This window comes from Dermochelys coriacea, chromosome 4, assembly GCF_009764565.3.
Source record: "Dermochelys coriacea isolate rDerCor1 chromosome 4, rDerCor1.pri.v4, whole genome shotgun sequence".
NCBI classification, from domain to species: Eukaryota; Metazoa; Chordata; order Testudines; family Dermochelyidae; genus Dermochelys; species Dermochelys coriacea.
Window position 1 is genome coordinate 97,351,378 of NC_050071.1, and position 28,000 is coordinate 97,379,377.

Here is a 28,000-nt window from a genome sequence, read left to right on the forward strand (position 1 = left end):
CACACAGTTGTTCTGTTATCTCTGTCTTGACATTAAAAAGCAGTGAAATATAACCTAGTTGTCCTTGAGATTTACTGTACAAAAGTGCAAGCAGGAAAAACAATTGTGTAATGAACCTAATCAAAATTAATGCAAGTGTATGTCTTGGAAGCTTTCAGAGTATGAGGAGGTTAAACTTAGCAGGTTGCTAGTCTGGGAACTTTTCCTTCCTCTAAAACTTTTACAAAATAATGTATAGGTTCAGTCTTTCACCATTATGAATGTCAAAAAATGTACAGTACTACTGTGCAGTAGGAAGAATTCTTATGACATGTTCAGGCATGAGTTACTGAAAGACAGACATTGTCACCTAAAGACTTTGCTGCAGAAAGAGAAACAAATGAAGCCTGTATAGGTTCAGAGTTTAGATTCTAGCATTTGAGATTCACTAACACATGCATGATAGTGAAAATTTACATTTTACACTAAGAAAAATGATATTCAAACACAAAACAAAAATTTGAAACGTTTGTACAAATGGAAAATGTAAATAGTATAAGACGAGAGTAGAGCCTTCTAATGGAACTACGTATATCAACTTCACAAAAATGCAGCAGACTTTTTTTCTTGGAGTGACCATAATTCCCATCACCCTATTTTACTATAAACATTGTCTAGAAATAAAAGGAACAGTGCTATAGAACTAGGTTTACTGTAACAATGTCAATGCTTTGTCCAATTTGGGAATTAACTTTTAATTGTGTCATTTAAAGTACAAGATTTATGGTTCTGATCCTGCAGGATGAGTGGTGAAAATCTTTATCTCCCACTGACCTCAGTGGGATTGGAATACGGTCATCAATCCACAGGAAGTACACAGCAGGAGAGATTTAGAGACAGAGAATGCACAGATCAAGCCCATTGCGTTTAGATTTCCACAGTCTGTTTTTGATGCTTTATTCATACTTCTCAAAGTTTTTTATTGCATGTTTATTTTATCAGTTCCCAGTCTTCAGGAACATTATGGAAAAAAGAATGACAGCTTTCATTACTAAGAGAGAGGGGACTGCATTATGGTGCACCCAGTGAACAGTATTTTCCAAAACTTAAAGAAGGCTGATCTTATTTACAAAATACTTTACTTTGATTCACATTGTAAGAGGAATGCATTAATAATTTTGAATATGAATTTCATAATTAGCTAAGCGTGACACCTACACAGTCATTCCAAAGATGATTGCCTGTTCTGGAAATTATTTTACTTTGTCAGAGAAAACAGTCATCTCTTGTAGATCTGTCTAAAATCCTAAAACAATTATTTAAATTCAATTGGATTCTCAGCCCTGATTTTTGCTGAAAAATGAGCCCATTTCTTTATTTTCTCTTCTAACATTCTGTCTTATATCTTATCTTGCAAAAGATTTTGACACCCAGTGGATTTGGGCAGCTCTTTTTATTACTGTAAAAATTAATATGTCTGGTGAGAAATGATTTAAGAATATTGAAACAGCTAATTGACCAAAGATTCACTTGAAATGGTTTGTCTCTTAAATTAAATGAGCAGAATTTAAATGAATTAAAATAGACTGAAAAGACTCTTTGCCTCTGTGATTCCGCAACACTTCAAAATAAAGATGACTGAATTAGCAGGAAGCTTCTGTTGCAACATAACAGTTAAAATATCTAGCTTAAGGATCTTGACTCAAAAAGGTAGTCAGATAAAAGTAAAATGTTACACAAAATGCAATGAACTAAGATTCAGCAGCGTTCTGTACAGAAGAATGAACAGTTTAAATCAGTTTAACTGGCCCAGATCCCCCACTGAATTCAATAGCATTACACTGAGTTACACAACTGGGAATTTGGCTCATGGTGTTAATTCACTTATGCATCTTTTGATTGATAATTTTGAATCAGAGGTGTATGCATGAGCCTAGCAGTATAATGGTAGCCCAGTGCACTGCCACATTAAGGATCTGATTTCAGAATCTGAGCTCAATCCCGCTGATGGAAGGGAGTAAGCACCCTACAATGTGCCTCACTTGAGCAAATTTTGAATAATGTTAGCTACCTCCAAAGTGAACTGAGTTAAATGCACTTCACCTGGAGGGAGGTACTGGTGATAGTTCTGCAAGGCTTTTGAAAATACTGATCAGGAAGCAAAGGAAAGAAAAAGAGAGGGTGAAGTTCCTTTCCTGAAGAAAGGCAGTGGTTCTAGGCATGATTAAAAGATTCTGATATTGCACTGTTGGCCAGAAGCAAATATTTGAAGAGGATTTAAGATCACCCTGACTTTCTGGGATTACACACATAGGATGAGGTAAATGAAATATTTTGATGTCTGTATATTAATATGCTTGTCAGTGATTAGCTTGTTATTTAATGTCCTCCACTTCATAGAAAATATGCAGCCATAACCCTGAGTTTGTTTGTAATACCTAATTCTGTCACATGAAAAGTTTTTTTCAGAAAAGAAACACAAAACCCATTAAGCATGCTCCAGTGGTTGTAGAAAAGATTTCAAAGATAGGCTGCTCACCCTTCAATGCCAGAAATTCATTTGTAAGTTTCATCATTCAGAGACCTTTGATCTGAATCCTATTTCCCATCTTGCAAGTTTGATATGTATAATGTTGCTTCATTATTTTCTGACATTTTGCCTCATGGTGAGGAGGTGTAACTTGAAAATGGCATATAAAAGCAATTTCTAATGCTGTTTCCGACCCCTGAAAAATAATCTTTCAGTAACTCGTTTAATGAGAAACCTTGTGTTTTGGGGCCTAATTCTCAAAGTTTTCAAACAACATTCAACAGTTTTAACAAAAAATAAAAATCAAACTCCTGGTACAGTGCAATTCTCAAAGCATCTTAAAGATTGTATTAGGGTTGTGACAAAACAGGAGTTCATTTTTCTTAAATTCTGCTTCATGCTCTTGGAGTGGAATAGTTTTGACATCTTAAAGAACAGTAATTTTAATTTTCCTAGAAACAACAAAAAAAAATTGTGGATTAAGTATCTCTCTTTCATCACTTATGAAAATTCTGTATTTTTTTAATAAAACAAAAGATGTGGCATTCTAGCTTTACAGGTTGTATGTAGGGGGAAATTAAGCATGTGTGTAATTCTTTGCATGTTCTTTGCCATCATCATCCATAGATCTCAATGTGCTTTACAAAGACAGGAAGCATTGTTATCTTCACATTACAGGTTGGGGAATTGATGATGAAAGAGAAGTGATTTGCTCAAGGTTATACAAGTCAATAGCAGAGTCTGGAATTGAATCTAGATTTCCTGCCTTTAGTCCAATGCCCTTTGGATTGGATCACAATTTCTCACACTGGTAAATTGGTTGAACTTTTAGTTGCAAGACAGATATGAAAGCAGATTGGTTTTGCTAGACTACTACATTTTGTATCATGGATAGAATGGGTGCTCAGGAGCTAGTCACATTCAATCCTAATTCTCACTGAAGACTATAATCCATTTCTTGTGTGCATTTTTAAATGCATTCCACAAGTCCACCACACTCCTTATGTCTACAGTTTTGCCTCATTTTGCCTACAATATAGTTTTTCCTGTGTTTGTCTTTTTTGTTTTGTTTGTTTTGCTTTTTACATAACAAACATAGTCTGAAGGAACCACCTGGACATGGTGGGGTCCAAATAACTGCTTTTACCAAATATAAACAAGATGCAAGACCTAGCTATGTGTGCTCTGATTGGATTCTGCAGGCTTCTAAAATATAGAATATAGTGAGTGCTGGTAGAAGACTCACATTGCTTAAAGGCATATCACTTTATTATTACGTTACATCCAGCTATGAGGGAGTATGGTGTAAATATTAGAGCAGGGACAAGGGTTCAGTTCTGCTCCTGGCTCTGTCACAGTCTCACTCTCTGCCATCTGCTAATTCACTTAACTTTTTCTCTGTGCCTTAATTTACCAACTTTTACACACAATCTCTTCTCCGGTGCTAACAATCCAAGCTTTTCTAATTGTATTGTTTCAGTACTTGGGATCACCAGTGTAATTTATCTATACACAGTGATGCCACCGGGACTTGTGTTCTCAAATTGAGGATATGATGCATAATAACCTTTAGTATATAGTGCAATAAAATAGTAAAGAAGGCAGACCAATAACATCATTTAAACAAAAAATTCTAAGAACAACTTTTATGAGGGAGAGCCATTACCTCTAGGGTTCTATCCAACCTCTAGACCCTATATATTTTGCCTCTTCTTGTGATGCCAGTGTCCTGTTTTAATGGGAATGTCATCCTCTACCAAGTGATGGTAGATGTGGGAGGCTTGTAAGTGAGCTTTCCAGCAAGAAGAAACTAGTGACATAGAATATACTTGGATTCTAAGTGTAACTTGTTTTTAGTTTCAATAAACAGCAGTCCTATAACAGAGGTGATGAAACAGCATGCAGAGTAATCCCTTCTTTCAGGAACCTCTGACCAACATTGTCACCCGATTCCCAGAGAGAATCGCTGCCTCAAGAATTGACTCTAATCAGAGACCAAGGTAGAGAACAACATCTCTGGCTGCTTGCACAGCTCCCTCTCCAAACACCACTGCCTCTGTGCAGAGCCTGGCATAATAAAAACTAACAATAATACAGCATGTTCTCCTGAGACTGAACATTTACTCTCACACTAAGGGTATGTTTACACTTTGAGCAGAAATGCTCACGAGTCACACTAGTTCTCATCAAGCTAGTGCAAGTATGTCTCCTTGAGCTCAATCACATCCCCAGCTCAAAGTATAGACAATATCCTAAATAGCCTTCTAGGTTCAATGTGTAACAGTGCCACCTGGTGACACCTCAAGAACAATATTATCAGTTCATAATATGTCTGAAAATAAAGATTTTTATGGAATAATTTTCAACTAGCCCAAATGATGGAAAAACATAAATGTCACAAACAGTGCTCGATCCGCACAGGCAAGGACTATGGTTGCATCTAATACCAAGAGGTTTTAAAACCAAAATAAAGCTATAAAATAAGATATTTAGCAGGTCTATATGGACATGTATAACTGTGAGGTGAATAATGACTATTGATTGTGGTTTTCAGTTGTATTTTCCTTCATTTTCAGTGTTTGTTTTTTTGCATATTTTAATACCTTGTCGTTCCACAGAATTGTTTTTGTGGGTCTGCTCAAACTGTGACTGAATATGTTTTGAGCAGAAACTGGTTAACCTATAAATAAACACAAGTTTTAAACTGGTAAGCTTTTTAAAACAGTCTTTGTTAAAATTTGCATCCTTACTGTGTGTAACCACATACAATAAAACTGTAATTTGCTTGCTGCTGTGTGGGATCAAGAAGTGAACCTCAGAGAGTCTGAAACAGATTGTTGTGATAAGGACATGATTTCGCTTGAAAGTTCTTTTAAGAAACAGTGCCATTTTCTGGAGTGAGTTTGTTTTGTGTTGATGAAACTTTCTCAATGTGTCAGATGATAATGGACTCCACTCTTCCAGTTTCAGCACAATAAAATAACTTACTGTTGTTCCCATTGTAGTAATTCCTTCTCTCCCTTGCTTTGATCAGTAAGTTAGCTGCATTTCCTCCTGCATCTAAAGCAGAGATGCAGGAACCGAAGGTGAGCTCCCTAATCAAAAATCTTTGAGAGAAGCAGAATAATGCCTTAAAATCCCAATTAACTGGTAAAAGAATCACCACCAAAGATATCTAAAATTCAGAGATGTCATTATGTGGGCAAAAAATGTCAGTTATGATTACGATTAGTCACTCAATATCACAAAACATCTTTTGAACATATTTTAGAATCCTCAGCAGTGTAAGGTACTGCTTGGAGGTTGTGGCCTCATTTTTTTTTTTAACTGGGTTAGGGCTGCCTTGTACCACATAGCTGGCATATAACCATCTTAAAGATGGCATAGTTGCCTTGGGAGAATTATCTTCTGGTTGTATAGAGCTGCAAACTTGTTCCTATACCAAATCCTATGCTAAACTGCAGCCAGCAGAGGCAGCATAGTGAGGGGAAAAGGGGCATGGCCAAGTTTCCTCTTTGCCTCATTGATCTCCAGCTGCCATAATAATTCTTGGGATCTACTGATGGCTGGCATAATTTAAAAGAGCCCTGGTTCTGCTCTAATTTTTGTTGAGAACTGGCTTGGTGCACAGTTAGCCCAGGAATTATGGGGGGGAGAAGGAGAGGAGACACAAAAGTCGGTTATAAGCAACTTTTTGCCCATATCCTTCCTAATTTGGACTGTTTGTTGCCTGGCCACCGCCAAGGAAGTAGGCCATAGTTTTCCCAGAGCAGAGCTGAAATATAACATCAGCTAACACATTCTCACCATTCTGAACTGATGTCACTCTTCTTAAGTTAGATCAAGGCAGAGAAAGAACAAACCTGTTTGAAACTAGGGCACTGATAAGTACGGCTTCTCTGAAGTCATAGCTTCTGAATTTGAAAACATTTTGACAACTTTAATGCAGCAGATCTAAAGTATTGAAGCACTCTAAGATGATTAAACTAGCAAATAAACTTGCTTGCTTCAAGAGGATTTTTGATCAAAGCAATTCTTAGTTTGTTAGTGTGTTTTTTCCCCCTAAGTCATCTCTACAATACTTCAAATATTTTGGCCACCTTTTTACAGATGAAAAATTAAGCCTGGTATAGTCAACATTTTGGAAGGCATTTCATAAATTTATTTTATTTACAATAGTTTATGCTGCCAAGGGTTCTAAGATATAAAGAAAGATAACACTGTAGTATTTAGGAGTCTTAGTAGAACTCTTGAAATATCTTTTATATAAGAATCTGAGCTGAATTTCCCAGGTTGTAGAGTAAACTGAGCCATTCAATATGAGCTGGTATCCTGCCAGAAGAGCCTTTCAGCCCTCCTGAAACGATTGCTTTTCATGAACCAAAGCAAGCAAAGGAAAAAATATATTCAGCCTTATGTAGGTACTATTGGCATACAATTTCCACATATATTAAAGTAAATTCCCTAGGAGTCTGACATAAAAAAAAATTGAGTTTAATGAAGATCTAGCTGCCTGGAAGAATATGGATGACAAGCAAGGCGGATGTGTATAGACTGATGCTTATCGATACTCAGTTGTTTCATTGTTATGCTGCCAATTCAAGGGTTTGTAAGTCGGTTAGAACTGGGCCTGGGTGAATATTGTAAAAATATTCAGTAAATATTCATTCAAATATTTAAACAATTTTATGTCAATATGTGTTTTATAAGCAACAGAAACATTTATGCTTCAGGGCATCACTAAATAAGGGAGGTCAGAAAGAAACTTCCCCATATGTACAGTGCAAGTATGTTTTTCTGTAATTATCCACTAGGGATTTATTGTACCTTCCTTTGAATCATCTGGGCCACTGGCGGAGACAGGATACTGATTTAGGATGGACAACTAGTCTAATCAGGTAAGGAAATTTCTATGTTCCTATAACTGCTACAAAGCATTTTCCCATAAAATATGTGAATTTAATAAATGATGCCTGAACAGCTGGAAACTCATCTAAATCAGTGGGTATTATAACCACCTACAAAGTAGGTTTGAGAATCTGTTTTTCTTCAAATGGGGCAGCAATTCAAAAGGCCTTATTACGCTAATTATAATAAGTGGTTTGTAAATGTTTCATCAAAAAAACCTGACCCACACTGCATAGCAGGTGCTCATTAAATGTTGAAGATTTACTATTAATAATTTACCCCCTGGTGGGATCTGCATATTGTATGCAATAAAGATAGCATTTAACTTCCTTGGAAAGCTTACTAAGAAAATGATTTTCTACAAAAACTGAGCCTAAACTTCTCATCATTACTTCAGATCTGCTGCATTGAACAAAGAATAGATAGAAGGTTTTTTGTTGCTCATTCAGACTCAAAATATTGTTTCACAGTCAAAGCACATTACTTAGTAAGTTAATTGCTGCAGTGAGTGCACAGATAAATATGGAAGCCATTAGGCACTCAGCTGTACCCCACAAATAGCCCATCTGAACATCTGAAAAGTGTGTGTGTGTGTGTGAGAGAGAGAGAGAGAGAGAAGGCACATAAGATGAGATAATTCTACAGGTTTCAGAGTGGTAGCCGTGTTAGTCTGTATAAGCAAAAAGAACAAGGAGGCCTTGTGGCACCTTAGAGACTAACAAATTTATCTGAGCATAAGCTTTCGTGGGCTAAAACCCACTTCATTGGATGCATGCAGTGGAAAATACAGTAGGAAGATATACACACACACACACACACACACACACACACACACACACACACACACACACAGAGAACATGAAAAAATGGATGTTGCCATCCACACTATAATGAGAGTGATCAATCAAGGTGAGCTATTATCAGCAGGAGGAAAAAACCTTTTGTAGTGATAATCAGGATGGCCCATCACTACAAAAGGTTTTTTTTTTCTCCTTCTGATAATAGCTCACCTTGATTGATCATTCTCGTTATAGTGTGGACGGCAACACCCATTTTTTCATGTTCTCTCTGTGTGTATGTATATCTTCCTACTGTATTTTCCACTGCATGCATCCGATGAAGTGGGTTTTAGCCATGAAAGCTTATGCTCAAGTAAATTTGTTAGTCTCTAAGGTGCCACAATTACTCCTCGTTCTTTTTTCATAGTTCTACAGTTCTCCTGTAATTTCAATGAGACTACTCCATTGTAGAAGACACTACTTAATGTGAGGAAAGGCCTTAAATTTTTGGTCTCTCCTGAGGGCTTCACCAGTGAAAGTCATCCGATGAAGTGAGCTGTAGCTCACGAAAGCTTATGCTCTAATAAATTCGTTAGTCTCTAAGGTGCCACAAGTACTCCTTTTCTTTTTGCGAATACAGACTAACAGGGCTGCTACTCTGAAACCTGTCACTCCTCTCAGTCATCTCTGTGTGGCAGCATAATGTCAGACAAAGTGTGACTGATTTATTCTAACACTTTAATGTTAAATTCTAATAAATAATAATTAAAACATAGCTTACAGGACTAAATATGGTAGAGACACCTGACCGTCTTCTGGCCTGACTTCCATCTTCCCCTTCATGCTCTGATATATCAATCTCCCTCTCTTTGCCCTAATTACAGTTATTTTGTGCCACAAAGTTCCTTTGCATCTTGTTCCTCTCAAAATTTGACTGACTAATTGCTCCACAAAATGGTCTTTTCACAGCTCTGGAATATAAAATCTTATGTTTGTGTACCATATATAGGAGCACTATGTAGGAGTAGTTCTATGTCTTCTTCTCTGTTTTCCTGTAATATTCTTAATATTAAATATATTTATCAATGATCTGGAAGTAAATATAAAATCAAGGCTGATTAAAATTTGTGGATTGCATAAAAACTTGTGAATGATGAGGACAGGACTATCATACAGACTCATCTGGATCACTGAGTAAGCTGGGTCCATTCAAATAAGATATCATTGACATGTAGGCTGGAAGGGACCTTGAGATGTCATCTAGCCCAGCCCCCTGCAATTAGGCAAGAGAATGTATACTTAGACTATCCCTGACAGATGTTTCTCCAATCTGCTTTTTAAAACCTTTAATGACAAGGATTTCACAGCTTTCCTGGGATGTCTATTCCAGTGCTTAACTCTCCTTAGTTGGAAAATATTTTCTAATATCCAACCTAAATTTCCCTTGCTGCAGATGAGTCTATTCCTCCTTATCCTACCTTCAGTGGATGTGGAGAAAACTGGATCACCATCCTCTTCATAACAGCCCTTAACATATGTGAAGACTGTTATCAGGTTTCCCCCTCAGCCGTCTTTTCTCAATACTAAATGTGTCCTGTTTTTTTGTTTTGTTTTTGTTTTGTTTTTTTTAAACCTTTCCTTGTAGATCAGGTTTTCTAAACCTCTTTATTGCTCTCCTCTGGACACTCACCAATTCGTCCATATCTTTCTTAAAGTGTGGCACCCAGAACAAACACAGTACTCCAGCTGAGGCCTCACCAGTGTCGAATACAGTGGGAGAATTACTTCCTGTGTCTTACATATAAAACTCCTGTGAAAACACCCCAGAATAATATTAGTCTTTTTCACAACTGGGTCACATTGTTGAATCCTATTCAATCCTTTTCAGCAATTCAGCTCCTTTTCAGCAATATTACTTTCTAGCCTCTTATTCCCCATTTTCTCATCGTGCATTTGATTTTTTTTCTTTTTAAGTATACTACTTTGCACTTGTCTTTATTGAATTTCATCTTCGTGATTTCAGACTCTCTCCAATTTGTCAAGGTCATTTTGAATTCTAATCCTGTCCTCCAAAGGGCAACCACTCCCAGCTTGGTGTCACCCATAGATTTTATAAGCATACTCTCCACTCCCATTATCCAATTCATTAATGAAAATATTGCCTTGTATTAGGTCCAGGACAGATCCCCCAGTATCCCACTGCATTCGCCCTCCCAGTTTAACAGCAAACCCTTGATAATTATTCTTTGAGTAGGTTTCAGAGTAGCAGCCGTGTTAGTCTGTATTCGCAAAAAGAAAAGGAGTACTTGTGGCACCTTAGAGACTAACACATTTATTTGAGCATAAGCTTTCGTGAGCTACAGCTCACTTCATCGGATGCATTTGGTGGAAAATACAGTGGGGAGATTTTTATACACACACACACAGAACATGAAACAATGGGTTTTATCATACACACTGTAAGGAGAGTGGTCACTTAAGATGAGCCATCACCAGCAGCAGGGGGGGTGGGAAAGGAGGAAAACCTTTCATGGTGACAAGCAAGGTAGGCTATTTCCAGCAGTTAACAAGAACATCTGAGGAATAGTGGGGGGTGGCGTGGGGGGGAGAAATTTTGCTTCTCTACAAAAGAAAAAGGACACTAAGCTATCTAAACTACTTCATGCCACAAGGGGCCACAACAGTGGTTCCCGTAATCCACCCAGTAATATTGTTAATCTATCCAACTATACTTTTAACCCAGCAGAAGAATCTGTCCTATCTCGGGGCCTCTCCTTTTGCCCTTCCACCCCCACGAACATGATGCAGTTCTGTGGTGACCTAGAATCCTATTTTCGATGTTTCCGACTCAAGGAATATTTCCAACACATCTCTGACCAACATATTAACCCACAGAGACCTTCCTACCAACACTACAAAAAGAAGGATTCTGGGTGGACTCCTCCTGAAGGTCGAAACAGCAGCCTGGACTTCTACATAGAGTGCTTCCGCTGACGTGCACGGGCTGAAATTGTGGAAAAGCAGCATCACTTGCCCCATAACCTCAGCCGTGCAGAACACAGTGCCATCCACAGCCTCAGAAACAACTCTTGTTGTTCAATTTGAATTAATTTGCAAACTGGATACAATTAACTTAGGCTTGAATAGAGACTGGGAATGGATGAGTCATTACACAAAGTAAAACTATTTCCCCATGGTATTTCTGCCCCCCACCCCACCCCCCACTGTTCCTCTGATATTCTTGTTAACTGCTGGAATTAGCCTACCTTGCTTGTCACCATGAAAGGTTTTCCTTCTTCCCTCACCCCCGCTGCTGGTGATGGCTTATCTTAAGTGATCACTCTCCTTACAGTGTGTATGATAAACCCATTGTTTCATGTTCTCTGTGTGTGTGTATATAAATCTCTCCTCTGTTTTTTCCACCAAATGCATCCGATGAAGTGAGCTGTAGCTCACGAAAGCTTATGCTCTAATAAATTTGTTAGTCTCTAAGGTGCCACGAGTACTCCTTTTCTTTTTGTGAATACAGACTAACACGGCTGCTACTCAGAAACAACTCTGAAATCATAATCAAAAAGGCTGACAAAGGAGGTGCTGTCGTCATCATGAATAGGTCGGAATATGAACAAGAGGCTACTAGGCAGCTCTCCAACACCACTTTCTTCAAGCCATTACCCTCTGATCCCACTGAGGGTTACCAAAAGAAACTACAGCATTTGCTCAAGAAACTCCCTGAAAAAGCACAAGAACAAATCCACACAGACACACCCCTGGAACCCCGACCTGGGGTATTCTATCTGCTACCCAAGATCCATAAACCTGGAAATTCTGGACGCCCCCATCATCTCGGGCATTGGCACCCTGACAGCAGGATTGTCTGGCTATGTAGACTCCCTCCTCAGGCCCTACGTTACCAGCACTCCCAGCTATCTTCGAGACACCACTGACTTCCTGAGGAAACTACAATCCATCGGTGATCTTCCTAAAAACACCACTATGGATGTAGAAGCCCTCTACACCAACATTCCACACAAAGATGGACTACAAGCCGTCAGAAACAGTATCCCCGATAATGTCACGGCTAACCTGGTGGCTGAACTTTGTGACTTTCTCCTCACCCATAACTATTTCGCATTTGGGGACAATGTATACCTTCAAATCAGCGGCACTGCGATGGGTACCTGCATGGCCCCACAGTATGCCAACATTTTTATGGCTGACTTAGAACAACGCTTCCTCAGCTCTCGTCCCCTAATGCCCCTACTCTACTTGGGCTACATTGATGACATCTTCATTGTCTGGACCCATGGAAAAGAAGCCCTTGAGGAATTCCACTATGATTTCAACAATTTTCATCCCACCATCAACCTCAGCCTGGACCAGTCCACACAAGAGATCCACTTCCTGGACACTACGGTGCTAATACGCAATGGTCCCATAAACACCACCCTATATCGGAAACCTACTGACTGCTATTCCTACCTACATGCCTCTAGCTTTCATCCAGATCATACCACACGATCCATTGTCTACAGCCAAGCTCTACGATATAACCGCATTTGCTCCAACCCCTCAGACAGAGACAAACACCTACAAGATCTCTATCATGCATTCTTACAACTACAATACCCACATGCTGAATTGAAGAAACAGACTGACAGAGCCAGAAGAGTACCCAGAAGTCACCTGCTACAGGACAGGCCCAACAAGGAAAATAACAGAACGCCACTAGCCATCACCTACAGCCCCCAACTAAAACCTCTCCAATGCATCATCAAGGATCTACAACCTATCCTGAAGGACGACCCATCACTTTCACAGATCTTGGGAGACAGGCCAGTCCTTGCTTACAGACAGCCCCCCAATCTGAAGCAAATACTCACCAGCAACCACACACCACACAACAGAACCACTAACCCAGGAACCTATCCTTGCAACAAAGCCCATTGCCAACTCTGTCCACATATCTATTCAGCGGATACCATCATAGGGCCTAATCACATCAGCCACACTATCAGAGGCTCCTTCACCTGTGAATCTACCAATGTGATATATGCCATCATGTGCCGGCAATGCCCCTTTGCCATGTACATTGGTCAAACTGCACAGTCTCTACGTAAAAGAATCAATGGACACAAATCAGATGTCAAGAATTATAACATTCAAAAACCAGTTGGAGAACACTTCAATCTCTCTGGTCACTCGATCACAGACCTAAGAGTGGCTATCCTTCAACAAAAAAGCTTCAAAAACAGACTCCAATGAGAGACTGCTGAATTGGAATTAATTTGCAAACTGGATACAATTAACTTAGGCTTGAATAGAGACTGGGAATGGATGAGTCATTACACAAAGTAAAACTATTTACCCATGTTATTTCTCCCCCTCCCCACCCCACCCCCCACTGTTCCTCAGATGTTCTTGTTAACTGCTGGAAATAGCCTACCTTGCTTGTCACCATGAAAGGTTTTCCTCCTTTTCCGCCCCCTGCTGCTGGTGATGGCTCATCTTAAGTGATCACTCTCCTTACAGTGTGTATAATAAAACCCATTGTTTCATGTTGTGTGTGTATGTGTGTGTGTGTGTGTGTGTGTGTGTGTGTAAATCTCCCCACTGTATTTTCCACCAAATGCATCCGATGAAGTGAGCTGTAGCTCACAAAAGCTTATGCTCAAATAAATTTGTTAGTCTCTAAGGTGTCACAAGTACTCCTTTTCTTTATTCTTTGAGTACTGGCTTTCAATCATTTTTGCACCCACATGAGTAATTTCATCTACAACATTTCCCTAGTTTTCTTATGAGAATGTCATGTGGTACTGTGCCAGAAGTCTTACTAAAATCAAGATATATCACATCTACTACTTCATTCTTATCCACTAGGCCTGTAACCTGGTCAGTGAGGGTTCTTAAGTTGTTTGGCATGATTTGTTGTTGACAAATCCATGTAGTCTATTCCTGGTAACCCTATTATCCTCTATGTGCTTACAAATTGATGGTTTAATAATTTTGATCCAGTATCTTTCCAGGTATTAGAGTTAGGTTGACTGATCTATAATTCCCTGGGTTCTCTTTGTTCCCCCGTTTTTTAAAGATACATATTATGATTGCCCTTCTCCAGCCCTCTGGGACTTCGCTTGTCCTTCATGCGTTCTTAAAGACTATTGCTAGGGCCCTACCAAATTCACTGTCCATTTTGATCAATTTCATGGCCAGAGGTTTTTAATTTGGTGAATTTCACATTTTCAGATGTTTATATCTGAGAATTTCACAGTGTTGTAACTGTCCCAACCCAAAAGGTACCTGATCTTTCCTACTCCCCCTATAGGGGAAGGACAAGTCCTATTCCTCCCCAGCCCAGCAGGGACTTGCATCTAGGACCCCACCACCACCATCTCCCGGCTGGAGCACTTCCAGCAGCAGGGGGAAATCAGAGGCACTTGGAAGTGGGTCTGATTTCTCTCTGAGAGCGGCCATGCAGGGGAAAGGACAAGTCTTGTCCCTCCCAAGTCTGGCTGGGATTAGCAGCTAGGAGCCCCCCCTGGTTGGGGCATTCCCAGCAGCACGGGGGTGATCAGATTTCATGGGCAAGGGCTTATTTCACGGTCTGACACGCGTTTTTCATGGCTGTGAAATTGGTAGGGCCCTAACTATTGCTAAGGTTCCAAGATTGCTTCAGCAAAGTTCCTTAAGTACACTGCTGACTTGAATACATCTAACTTATCTAAATATTCTTTAATTTGTCTTTCCCTAGTTTGGCTTGCATTTCTTCCCACTGATTTTGTTAATATTTATTGTGTTAATCATCTGATCAGAATTAACTTTTTTATTAAAGACTGAAGCAAAATACTCATTTAACACCTCAGCCTTCTTCATGTGATGTTAGCTCTGCCTTCCTTCTCTTGGTCCTAATGTATTTATAGAATGTGTTATTGACTTGTATATCCCTTGCTAAGTAAGTCATTTTGTGCCTTTGTCTGTCTGATTTTTGTCCCTACAGGCTTGTGCTATTCTTTTGTACTTATCCGTAGCAATTTGTCCATGTTTCCATGTTTAGTAGGATTCCTCAAAATGAACAGGAGTACTTGTAGCACCTTAGAGACTAACAAATTTATTAGAGCATAAGTTTTTGTGGGCTACAGCCCACTTCATCAGATGCATAGAATGGAACATATAGCAAGAAGATATATACCTACAGAGAAGATGGAAGTTGTCATACAAATTGTAAGAGGCTGTTTACATTCAGGTCATTAAGAACCTTCTGATGAGCCATGTTCGTCTCTTACTATTCTTCCTCTCTTTTTCCTTCACATTGGGATAGTTTGCTGTTGTGCCTTTAATGTTGTCTCTGAGAAACTTCCAACCCTCCTGAAAAACTTTTTCCTGTAGATATTCTTCCCATGATAACTTACCTACCAGTTCTGAGTTTACTAAATATGTTTTAATACAGCCAAATGCAAGGACATACATCTAAGAACAAAAAAAAAAGCAGGCTATATGTACAGAAAGGGGGACTGTGTCCTGGAAAGCAGTGACTCTGAAAGGGATTTAGGGGTCATAGTGAACAAAGGCTTAATGAGAATCAATGGCTGGAACTTAAACCAGACACATTCAAATTAGAAATAAAGCACAAATTTTTAACAGTGAGGGGGATGAACTGTTTGGAACAAATTACCATGAAAATAGTAGATTTACCATCTCTTGATGCTTTCAGATCAAGACTCGATGCTGTTCTGGAAGATATGCTTTAATTAAACACAAGTTTTAGGACTCAGTACTGGGGTAGCTGGGTAAAAAATTAAGGACATTTGATATACATGAGGTCAGTCTAAATTATCTAATAGCCCCTTCTGGCATTAAAATCTATTAATACAAAAGCTAACTGATTTAAACCTTTTTCTGGGTATTTCAGATATATTTAGATTATTAGTAATATTTAAATATTATAGCAGAATATTTGCTAAGCACAGATGCTCACTCTTCCTTTACAGTTTTGATTCCGCATGTAAAAATTCCTCTCCCATAAATATTCTTCTCTGCTTTTTGCAAAATGTTTGTACCAAGCCCTGACCCTATTGAACTAAATGGAAAAATCCTATTGAATTTAAGTGAGAGCAGGCCCTTGGTCTAGAAGAAATTAATATAGATCCAAAACACAGTTTTCTGCTTTCAAGTAAAGAGATCTCCACAACTGTTCATAGCTGGTTATGAACACTGCCCCAACACACCTTCCACAATGTGTTCAGCCGACAGGCCAATTTATCAGAAAACAAATATGGCTGCAGTGTTTTTATGCAGGCTAATCCTAATCATAAAATGAAAATGCAACAGTTCACATACTGTGAGTAAGTGGAGACATGCAAAGGAGTGCATTTGATTTAACATTACTACAGAACCATGCTGTAACTATCATCATTACCGAATTCAAGGTTGCTTCTTACAAGAGCACTTCATTATTCTTCCATAGCCTCATTAATCTGCAGTACAGGGCAAAATTCTTCTTTCATCCTCTTGAATATCATCTCCTAATGTTCTTTTCTCCGTACATACCCTGATCTCCCACTGATGACAACTATAGCTCAACAGAGGCAGGAATTGCAGAATAGTGGAACTGTGATCTGTTATATAGATCTGAAATGTGATTTATTTATTTATTTTTAGACCCATAATGTATATGTAGAATAATAATGTCACCCATAAGATCTTGTGGGCATACACACTGTATGGCTTTGGGTTCCACAGAAGTTATGTACAGCACATTTATGTTATGGGAAGCATGTGAACAATAAAAGCACATGGTAGGTGGTGCTAAAGAGATTAATAAATTATTAGTGTGCAATAAAAATGGTTTATGGTCCATGTCAATGAAAATCTTTTTTCTCTAAATTGGAGGAAATGTTATTGTAGCAGGTACTATATAGATGCTTCTCCTGCAGCATGTAAATATTAGCAAACTATTTCAAGGAATCATTCCATTGTTTGTTTGAGTAGGCTGAGAACAGGTTTAAGTGACCAAAATGAATTCTCTCTCTCTCTCTCTCAAATATGTACTTGAAAAATACATTATACTGACAAAGAACTTCAAAAGATTATGCTTTCAAATAAATTTATGGACCCTGTTGGAATATTTTAATATAAAAAAGTCTTTAAAGAAATATCGCTTCAAGTCCCAGTGGCAACACAACTATCAGAAGAAGGAAGTGTCTGTGGAGGTTTGGGATTTTTTTAACTGATAAAGTTCAAAAGTTCCTTTGTTTTGTTTCTGGAAAACGAGGGGATTGAAGTATGTTTTTAGTGAAAATGGCACAGGGTGGGATTTAGAGTCACCAAATGGAGGCAAATGAGATTTTATATCTTATTGTATATTTTGCTGCTCCAAATCCTTCCCCCTCCCTTTAAATTTCTCTGATTAGAATTATGCTACTAAGGCTGTTATATGCAAACAAGGAAAATATTTCGGTTTTTAACAGAGCTTTCTCCATGAAAAGAGGAAGCTCTCCTAGCTCTAATTTCCTATTCTTAGTTTACAAAGACCCATGAGCTGCCTGGGGACTCGTAATCTTCCTGTGAGTTGCAGAAGTAGGGAGATAGGGAAAGCAGCTTTATGTTCATCCAGCAAAACAGAGTTTGTTTATTTGTTTTAAAGCCCTGCCTTATCCCATTAACACACATTTTCTACAAAGCTGCAGAGACAGTTGTCTATGAAGCCAAAGGATATGCCATGTCTATTTTCAGGATGCAGGCAACAGCAAAAACCTAGACATTAAACAATAGAAAATGCTAATAAGTGAACTGCCATTATGATTAGGCATATATTAATACTACTGACTTTGTCTAGATGCTGTCTTATAGACATGCACACGCTCATGCGTGGGCACACACACAATACTATTCAGTACTTAATGAAAACTTGTATAATACTTTTTGCCCTGTGAAATGTATAAATGTGTATATATATATATATATATATATATATATATATATATATATTATTAATTAAGGACAAAACAGTATAGTCTGGAAACCAGCAATATGTTTTCTAGGGATTCTTCATAATTTATTGAATTATTTTATTCATTATTTGTTACTAGGAAATTGCAAAGATCCTGGCAATATTTTAAAATATTTCTCTCCACCATGATAGCTATATGGTAAACTGTATATTACAGGCAGAACTGATAGCTATATGCCTATAGTTATGGCTGCCCAACACTGCCCGTTATAATAAAACCCTGTTTTCAGTTCTTCACAACATTAGCAAATTTTAACTGTTCTGGCTGAGATTTTGCATGTCAGGTGTTTGCTTTAGGCTGTATTTATTTAGAAAGTCCCTAAATAAATAAATAAACAAATAAAAGTTCAGCATCTTCCAAAAATGGATTAAAACTTATTTTGCCCACTCTTAAAAAATAAATAAATCTTACCCTTTTAATTTTCAGGGGGTTGCCCTAGTGTCAGGGTGTGTCTTTTGCTGCTCCAGTGAATATCTACCAAAATGTAGATAAGTTATAACATTCAGAAAAATCTCAGTTTTACATACTCAGTTGAGACTTGTTAGTTTGACAGCTAAACCTCTGATGATTCTGCCCTGGGAATGTTCCTGCAGGTACTGAGCAGAACTTTCCTTTCAATTATTCCTCCTGGCTGCCAGACAGAAGAACTGAGGGTAGGTAGACCTGACTGTCTTACCAGTGCCCTCACTACTTGTGCCCATGAGAAGGAGGAACAGCCTCACTGGAATGCAAAGGGGTATGGACTTGGGTGGGATCGGAAGGAACAGATGGGATACACTGGGACTGGGAGACTGGGGTGTTGAATCAGTTTGGCTGTGGATCCTGATGGGGGAGACTGGGGCTGGTATAGGGAGACTGGGATGGAGATTGAGATGATGAGCCCTGAATGGGGGAAAAGTAGGACTGTGGGCTGGGGTACTGAAAGAGTGGGATTCCGATGAGGAGCCCAGGAAGACTTGGACTGAGATCAGAATCCAGGGATAGTGTGGACACTGGGACAAGGAGCTGTAGGGGGAGAGAGAGAGGACTTGGACAAGAATAGACAAGAAGGGCATGGGTGTAGAAGAGCTCAGGCTTGGGGGATAAAGGGGCTGAAGGTTATGTTCCTACTAGAGCACAATCCTCTCCAGAACCTAGAACTGAACCCAAGAATCATGAGTCTCACCATTGTTTGCCACTGTGTCTCATCCCCCTTTGGAACTGGTCCACACAGAGAATGAAAACCTACTGCTGCTCTCAGTTACTTTGTTAGCTCTAATGACAGTGGTCTGTGCTGTGGCTTTAAAGGTTCCACCTCAGCTGATGACCAATACGGGGTTCAATATAGTTCCACATGTTTGTTTTTTCAGTCTGATTGTTTGTTGGTTTTTGTTTTAATCAAGGAAACTGCACACAAAAAACTTCATTAAAAGAGCATTAGGGTTGCAATGTCAAGCACTCCATTTAGAAAATGCTAGAATCAAGGTTGATTGTGCAACTTTAATTTGCTCTTCTTGTGGATATGCATTATCTGATGGTCTTTAATTACATGAACAAATTCTATTTTCCACAGGACCCCTGCCTCATTCAATGCACTGGCTGAACCTCTCTGGGAATGAATCAGGCTTGTTGTCTGTAGGACCCCGCCTCATTTCTTGCAGAAGTTGGAAGGTCTGAATGAGGCAGGTGAGTAGACGAAAAGGAATGGTGGTCTCATGACTTAGGCTGTAGAATACTACCTCAGAGAACTGCTTTCTATCCCTGCCTCTTCTACAGATTCTCATGTGCTGCTGGGCCAATTACTTAAACCAGAACCGTTCACAGGTGGTAACTAATTTTGTGTTCAGTGTGCGACATCTGTGGTCTGATTTGCAGAAGTGCTGAATACTCATGGCTGCAACTGAATTTGAAGGGAGATGAGCTTTGATTTTTATAAAAAGCTATAAAATACTAAGTACTCTGAAAATATCAGGTCCTAAGCATCTCATATAGGGCACCTGCCAAATGAATGGACAATTGACCTTAATCTCTCTGTGTGCTCAGCTCCCCATCTGTAAAATGGGGATAATACCAACAGTAGCACTGTGAAGATATGTTAATGAATGCCTGTTAAGCACTCAGGGCTAGAGTCACAAAGGAACCTAGTTGTGGTGATGCTCCTCTTACCACCCCCCATCCTCCCAGCTTTGTATGAGCTCACCTATGGGGGTGCATCTGGTAGGTAAACTCTGAGCATGCTTACCAGATGGGCCTGCAGGTGAGCTAGGTAGAGAAATGCCTATTTTCCTCTGGTTCATGCATCGCTTAAGAAAGGCCTAAAGTGAAGCAGCAGTGGATATGTGCAAAGGCAAAAATATAGGTTCCTAGGCAACTTTTACTGCAAAACATTTAGGTGCTGAGCAACTTAAGGTGCCTAAACCATTCAGTGGGGATGATTCTGGGATTTAGGTACCTAAACTGGCAGCTTAAGTCCTTTTGTGAATTTTGCCTTCAGATATTATAGTTATGAGCATCATAGGAAAGCACATGAAGAAATTCATAATTCAGAGCAGGGTTTAAATAGTGGGCAGTAAATAAGGCCTATGGCCACACTTTGCCACTGAGGATTCGCTAAAATATAGAATAGCTTCTCATTCAGCAAGCACTGTCTGTCTTGTGCACTGAATGATGCAGGGCTCTTGTGGAGAAAAAAGTAGTATGTGATCATGCAGTTAAAGATCGTATCATACTGCATCCGCACAAAGTCCCTCTGGAGGACAAATTTTCAGTTGGGGAGAACAGAAAAAACTGACCATTAATCTTCTTTAAAAAAGTCTTCAGATGGGTCCTCTACCACAGGTTTCCGTGAATTTTAACTCTATGGGAAGTTTGAAGAGTCTGTGTTGTTTCATTTCTGAGATCATTTGCGACAAAAAAATGGTCTGACATAGCATGCTAAATTTCTGAAAAGACTGATTCTAAACTAAACTAATTAACAGATTCGCTAGGGTAGTGGTTCCCAAACTTGTTCCTCCGCTTGTGCAGGGAAAGCCCCTGGTGGGCTGGGCCGGTTTGTTTACCTGCCAAATCCGCAGGTTCGGCTGATCGTGGCTCCCAGTGGCCATGGTTTGCTGCTCCAGGCCAATGGGAGCTGCTGGAAGTGGTGCAGGCCGAGGGATATGCTGGCCGACACTTCCCGCAACTCCCATTGACCTGGAGCAGTGAACCACGGCCACTGGGAGCCACGATCAGCCGAACCTGCAGACGCAGCAGATAAACAAACCGGCCTGGCCCGCCAGGGGCCTTCCCTGCACAAGCGGCAGAACAAGTTTGGGAACCACTGCACTAGTACATACTAAAAGATTTTTGGAGTATGTGCTGTAATTTTGGTTAGGCTATGCTATATTCTTCACACATAACAAAGTGATTGAATCCCTGATTTAAGTACAAAGCAGTATCAACCATCATGACTTGCCAGCTTCTTTGCCTATGATTTCTCTATGCATTACAGCAGAAGTGAGCATTAAGGAAAGAGCTGAAGGACAGTAAGGGTGTTAGTTTATGGTTTTTGACTAGGAGTGATTTCCCATGTGTATGGAGCAGCATGGGGGGGGGGAAGCATGAAGACCGTTGTGGGAGAAGTGGAAAAGCAGGTGGTCAAGTCCAGCATTGTTGGTGGAATGCAGGCAGGGGGTGATCTCATAATAAGATTATAGGACAGTAGGTGTGGCTGGGCTAAACAGTGGTGGGCTTTGCAGGTTAGGACAAAATGTTTGTGTTTTGATATGGTAGAAATGAAGGAACTAGTGGAGGAACTTACAAGGGGCTGACATAGTCAGATTGTTGAGCCAGAAACATACATAGTGTGAGATACATATTTGTCTGTCCTTATCTCTGAAGTTAAAGCAAGAACTGCTCAGACAATGAATTTAAGCAAGTTAACTTAATGTCATGGTGCTGATAGGACTGTGTCCAGTGATTGTGTTATGTCCATATAAAAAAAAGATTCTCTCCACTTATTTTTAGTGTGAATGCTTAGAGGAAATGTAGAGGTCATTCATGCAGATGATCTGAACCAAAGTGAGGCTGATGCTCCCAGACAGTCGCTGTCTGAAAAGTGAGGGGATAAGTACATAGAGTAGCTAGCTGCAACTTCCCTATAATTTTCCTCCTTATAAATTCAGCACCTGGGAATGGATTTTTAGAATGCAAGCTTTTGGGTCCAGTTCAAGTCAATCTTGGACCCTTCTGCAAAGCTATTTGATTGGGGTCCACAGCTATAGGTTCAGTATTCAGGGTCAAAGTGTATGGTGTAGGCACTGACCTATACTGGAAGTAGTGTGAAGCCATACTATTACACAGGGCTCAGGAAAGAGTTGTCTCCCTTCAAGTGGCCTTCACACAGGGAGATCTCATTGACTACCCTACCCTTGTGCTTTGTTGGCTCTACACACTAGTAAGAATAGGGGTGAAGGTTGCTCTGATTTTCCATGGGGCTCAACTCATTATCATCACTAAGTGATCTGCAATGTGCAGCACTGGGGCATGAGCAGAAAGCATCACACATTTGTGAGATCTCCTGTGGTTGCAGGTTTGGCATTGACTGAACTAGCTCTGCAGATTTTAACCTTTTCCATCAACACAATCTGAAAAGAATGTCAACAAACTCTGCTGCAGACAGTAAGCTAAGGACTCACCATATAGTGGTATTTAATTCATACAAGGGGAAAGGCTGCTTTAAAGACCAAAGCTCAAATTCATCCATGGTGTAACTCTACTGAATTCAGTGGAGTTGTATCAAGCTTGGAGTTGTATTCAGCCACAAACTCTAATTGTAGGTGATAAGAAACAGAAGTTAAGGTAGTTTTTATAGCCCAAGGATGCCTTAAATAAGGTAAACACAGTTAAGCCAAGTTTATTCTTTTTATGTCTAACTGACATGTGTTCTCAAAAAGCCTGCAGCATACTGGAACAGTTTACCTAGTTCGTTTCCCTCTCCCTCCCTCCCCCCCCCCCCCGGTAGAGCAACTCTGAACTTTCTGTTTCTTCCTACCTACAAGCAATTGTGGGGGAAAAAGGCATGTTTGGCATGAAAGTGAAAGGCAGAAGTGTCCCAGTCAACATGATTATGCTAATAGGCACTGACACCACTTCAGTGACTCTAAATTAGAGAGGGAGAAATGACTAGAAAACTTTCTGACAACCTGTTGTGAGTTTCTGAAAAAAACCCAACAACTTTGATTTATCTGTGATGACAGCAGATGAGGTTTGGCTACAGCTACCACTATATGCATTAAATAAATGAGACCTGGGAAAATAGATTGCAAACTGCCTACCCTCCTGACAATTAGGGAGCACATTAAGCCTCATTTTTACATTTTTGGACTGTTTGATGTGTTTAGATCAGCTAGAAAGCTTCGCTGTAGTCATTTGCTATAGCACAGCTGGTGTGTCACACAGACCCCCCTTTTTTCAGAGTAGCAGCCGTGTTAGTCTGTATTCGCAAAAAGAAAAGGAGTACTTGTGGTACCTTAGAGACTAACAAATTTATTAGAGCATAAGCTTTCGTGAGCTACAGCTCACTTCATCGGATACAGACCCCCCCTGAAATGCAGGCATACAATAGAGTGTGCATTGATACACTTTCATCTTTACAGCATGTTCTCTCATTTTCAGTAGGCAAGGTTTCTAGACTGAATCAGATGAAAGTGTACAATGTGAAAAAGGAACTTGGCCTTCAAAATTAATGAGTTATTAAATAGATGGTGGCAACTAAATTGGTTGTGAACATGGGAAGTTAGCTAATCTGGCCATTATGCTAGGATAGTAATAACACAGTAGAAAAAGTCTCCTGGGTCCCAAGAAAATGGGCTTGCTGCTGCTCTCAGTAGGAATCAAATATGTATAAACCCAGTTTAAATGAGATCAGAATCAAGCCCAGTATAGCTATTGGTTAATATTGCAGGAAATAGCATGTAGACAAATGAAATGAGAACTTTGGGGGAAAAATGAAATTGAAAAGCAAGTCTTTTGTAGGATGAAGAGCATATGTATTATGATTCCTGAGCTGGAGGTTATTTTCAAAGATGAGTAAAATTAGTATGTAAAATAAAGAAGAGATGGGGACTTTAAAAAAAAAACAACAGTAATACAAGCTCTAGGGCCAGATCCTCAGTTGGCACAAATTGGTATAGCTCCATTTCTGAGGATTGGGTTTGTGGGACTCACCTTCCAAATGGAAAAGCAAAATATAGTAGCAAAAAGAGTTACAATATTGATGAAGGATGAATATTTTATCTCTGCAGAATCAATACTTAATTGACAGAGCACAAGAAGTTTGGATACAAGTTAAAGAAAAATAAGGTTTTCAGTTTACTCATAGTTATTGTTAAGTATCTTCAGAGCACTTAGAGAAAGTTGAATGTACTAAATATTTTCACCACTGTCAGGAAGGCCTAGGAAATAGCCAAGATGTTGCTCATGGGGGATTTAAGTGACTCATGTATCAAACCATACTCATAGTGGATTCTGGTGCTAAATCTGACAGAGAGAAATGGAAGGATTGCCCAAGAACAGGGGTGAGGGGATCCTCTCAGCCAGCGTAGTGGCTCTTTCACCTACCCATTTCCCTGCTGCCAGCATAGGGGGTGAGAAATTGGATGATGTACCCAGGATTTCTGTATGTCCTGCTAATCCTCTGATACAGGCCCCCTTGGACCCATTGGCAGCCAGTGTAATGTAGAACACCATTAGGCAGCATTTAAGATTTGTGCTGAAGGACTGGTCCTCTACAGATACACACTCCTAAAGTACACACCCTCATGCACCTACCTGCGTCACACTGGCCGTTCCTCAGCCATAGCTGAGTATCTTTGCCTGTGTTGGTAGGTGATTGAGCAGACCAGTTTGTTAACTTATTTTGGTGAGCAAATATTCAGACAATATAATGAGACAATCTGGAAGCCATTACGAGGCAAGTATGACCGATATACAAGGCTGTAGTTGAGGAATAGCTTGGATCTGTGAGAAATTTGAATTACCTTATAGTTGAACGTTAATCTTGGTCTGTCTTTCTGACACCTCCTCTAGGATGTCTTCATCATCTGAAACTTAATGTGACCAGAAATGCTCTCCTGCCGTGGCATGCAAAACCCTTTCAACTCCCCACAGTCACTCTTGACAATACCACCAGGGTCATGGTCTTGGGATCACCTTCAGTCCCTCCCTCCCTCTTGTAAAGCACATCCAATCTGTGCTCAAAACATCTGTAAGGTCCATCTTCTGTTTTTTCCCCAGACAGCCGGAGCTCTCATCCTGGCCTTTATCATGTCCCTGGGTCTGACTGTATGAAAGTGTATAAAGAAAAAAAATGCACATGGACAAATAGTGTGCTTAAAAATGCACAGAAACTATACAAGTGTGTCAGATGTCTTGGCCTGTGATTTTCAAGCAGTGAATGTATTTCCATAAGGAGATTGTGTCAGATCCCTGTTCAAATATGGTCTTGGCTAGCAAGGTTCAGCTTGAATTATAAATATGACATGACAGACTCAGTATCAGTACCTGCATTCAGCAAAGTGTCTGATAATTATCTACTGTAAGGCAGTCGCGGATTTCCCTCCGTCTGCCTGAGAGAGAGGCCATCCCCCTCACTACAAGTCCTCTGCAAGAGCACAGTTCAGGTGGGAATTAGCATCGGTTTCTCTGCCACTCGGTGCGGTAATCCAGTACTGAGTCTTGGGACCCCAGTCCTCAGACTGGACATTGCACCAAACAGTTAGGGGGCTCTAGCCTACAGTCAGGATAGGGCAGGAGTATCCACAAGCCCCTGGCCTCCAGCAGGGCGAAGCAGCAAGCAGTTAGGTGTCCCAGGCTGGTATTTAGGGCAGAGCAAATAAGGAATCTATTCACCCAGGCCCTCAAACAGGGGCAGTCTGTCCTGGCTCTGGCAGACTGCTGACAAACACAAGCTTCTTGGCCTGTGCTGGGGAGGCAGCCTCCCCAGAGGTGGGCTGGCAGGGGTAGGGGGATGCAGGCCCACCCGACACCACTGTGTCCAGGGCCTTAACAGTGGCTTGCCACTGGGTCAGCGGGGAAATCCAGCCGCAACACGCTGGCCAGATGTCAGTCAGCAACACAGCCAAACTATATTGAGCTCCCTGGGGGCTACTTTCCACACTCCTGTTTGAGGGGGGTACATTGGTGCTGGGGTAAATGGTTAATGGCAGCCCCAGCAACTCCTCGACATCTCCAGAGACCGAAAGCTCTGGCAGTCCCTCCAGATCTCTGTCGCTGCAGCTGTTGCTGTTGGGTCCGAGCTCCAGCAGTGGGTGAGACAGGTCTTTCTCCTCCGGCAGCTCCTCTCTAACTAACAGCTGGAGTGTGGCCTTTTATATTTCTGGTTCCTGTCCCTCCCTTCTGCTTCCGGCAGAAAAAAATCCATCCCCTAGAAAATAGTGGGATGCCTTGGCAAGCGGAGGGGCCATATGTATAAGATACTCTTACCTGTGAACACCTGGCAAAGGGAAGCCTGTACCATTTTAGCAGTGTGGCTAATTTGTCTAACCATTTTGGAAACTGATTCCTGTTAGTGTAGTTGTATCAGGCAGGCCCTGGCAACCAACAACATGCACTGAGGTTTAAAAACTGGTATCTTTTTTTAATTTGTGTATGTTTAAAAACTGGTAACTTTATAACAAGTATGTTATTACTATACTGTCTGTCTGTTTCTTACAAGAGAACTGTGGGATAATAGATGAACACTGATTGGGAGATGTTCTACTCCGTTCAGGAATGGTGTGCAAAATATTCCTTATACTCATCTGCTAAACATTTACCAATGCATTCAGGAAGCTATATCCATTGCTCAGTAGCCATTTAGATCAGGCTATATCAGTGGAAGAGATCTAAGGAATTTACCATATGGTTTGACAATGATCATTCTATGTGAGTGAGTATGGTTTTTTAGCTTATTGCCAAACCATTGCAAACATGCCCATTACAATATTATTATGACCTGAAGAAAATAAGTTTTTGCTGTAACTCTGTTCTTTAATATCCAATAAAAATAATAAATTGTCCACCCAGTGCAAATTTAAAAGATACACATAGCTATGTCTTGTACTGGCTGTTAAAATTACCCAGTCATGCCATTTCTATTGCATATTTCTAATAAATGAAAAGAACCAATGGAATCAGATATTTCTCGCAGTTAACTGAGAAATTGAACCCTTTTCTTTTCATAGGTTTTCATCTGCTGATAGTCACTGCGACTGGAGCATTTAATCATGACCTAAATCTTTTTAGCTTCTGAGCTCTGGTTAGGGAATGAATTTGCATTACCAAAGAGAAAAGGAAAAAGAAAATAAGAGAAATGAAGAGGCAGGGGATTATAAAAAGTATATGATGGTATTAGTGAACTATTCTCTGATGCAAATGAATACAGTGAATACACCTTTCTTTCCTTCTTCAGAAGAATGGCAGATGCTCGCTGGGGAAAAAATAGCAGCCACACATTCAATCTCAGTTCTTTGTTCCATCAATGATTCTTTAAAAATGATGAAAGTTCTACTTCAGAGGATTAGACTGATTTAAATGGTGTTTCTTTTAAACAGAAATTTGGAAGAAGGGGCAACATGGATATGCCCGCAAGCAGGAGTGATAAACAGATCTTCCTCTCTTCAGTCCTTGAGTCATTTGTTTTGAAAATAACTGTCTGCTTTGAGTTTTGCACTAGACAATTGTGAATTTTATTACCATTATGTGATCTTTGAGTAATTTTCTGCAGAGCTATTTACTGAAAGATGTGTGCTTTTGCCTTTCTTAACCCCCTTCAT

The 28,000-nt window shown here is 40.0% G+C and overlaps 1 long non-coding RNA gene across 1 annotated transcript; it reads left to right on the forward strand.

Annotated features, from left to right (window-relative positions):
* The first annotated feature begins 2,115 nt into the window (after window positions 1–2,115).
* LOC122459849 lies at window positions 2,116–27,999 on the forward strand. The gene is made up of 3 exons (XR_006280803.1): window positions 2,116–2,299; window positions 7,324–7,407; window positions 27,637–27,999. It is a non-coding gene; the product is annotated as an uncharacterized LOC122459849 (long non-coding RNA).
* The last annotated feature ends 1 nt before the right edge of the window (window position 28,000 follows it).